The sequence below is a fragment of the Tupaia chinensis genome, unplaced genomic scaffold, assembly GCF_000334495.1.
Source record: "Tupaia chinensis unplaced genomic scaffold, TupChi_1.0 Scaffold000305_1, whole genome shotgun sequence".
Lineage (NCBI taxonomy): Eukaryota > Metazoa > Chordata > Mammalia > Scandentia > Tupaiidae > Tupaia > Tupaia belangeri.
In genome coordinates, this window is record NW_006159795.1 from 2,816,153 (window position 1) to 2,816,666 (window position 514).

Here is a 514-nt window from a genome sequence, read left to right on the forward strand (position 1 = left end):
CTCTTCCGAGGCCTGAACACTGGCCACAACAAGTGCGAAGCCTGTCGGTGCTGTTTTAAGTGGAGATGGTCATTCATTTCTATGATTTCCCCAGAAGCGGTAAGAGGATCCGCGCGCACACACATTTACATGCGTTGCACGTTGCCAACTATTCCCAACCAAAATAATCACTTACACGTCGAGCCGAGCTATTTCTAGCCCAGAAGCGGGTGAACGTCTGGACAGTCTGAGGAAACCCAGTAGGCAACGAGTACAGGGGAAAGGGGGTGGCGGCGGGGTCGCCCACCTCGCGCGCGCAGGGCGCCTAGCACCCCGCACCTGCACCGGTCCCTGGCTGGTGATTCGGGCGCGCGCGCGCGCGCGTCCGGGAAGCACCCGCCAAACCCGCCTGGCGGGCCGGGGCGGGCGGGAGCATCCTCGGGCGGGACCCGAAATGCCTTCTCCTACCTGTCACTTTGCCTGGAGCTGGTGCTGGGGATGCGGCCACCACTGCCGCCTGGAGACCCAGTGTGTA

General features: G+C 62.5%; 1 protein-coding gene across 1 annotated transcript in view; it reads right to left on the bottom strand.

The window, feature by feature from the left end:
• PLCB4 (phospholipase C beta 4) overlaps positions 1-496 on the bottom strand; it is a 472,346-nt gene extending 471,850 nt beyond the window's left edge. Inside the window, exon 1 of the mRNA XM_006150920.2 lies at positions 448-496. The gene's annotated coding sequence lies outside the window, so the exon portion shown is untranslated. The remainder of the gene's footprint in view (positions 1-447) is intronic.
• Between the last annotated feature and the right edge of the window lie 18 nt (positions 497-514).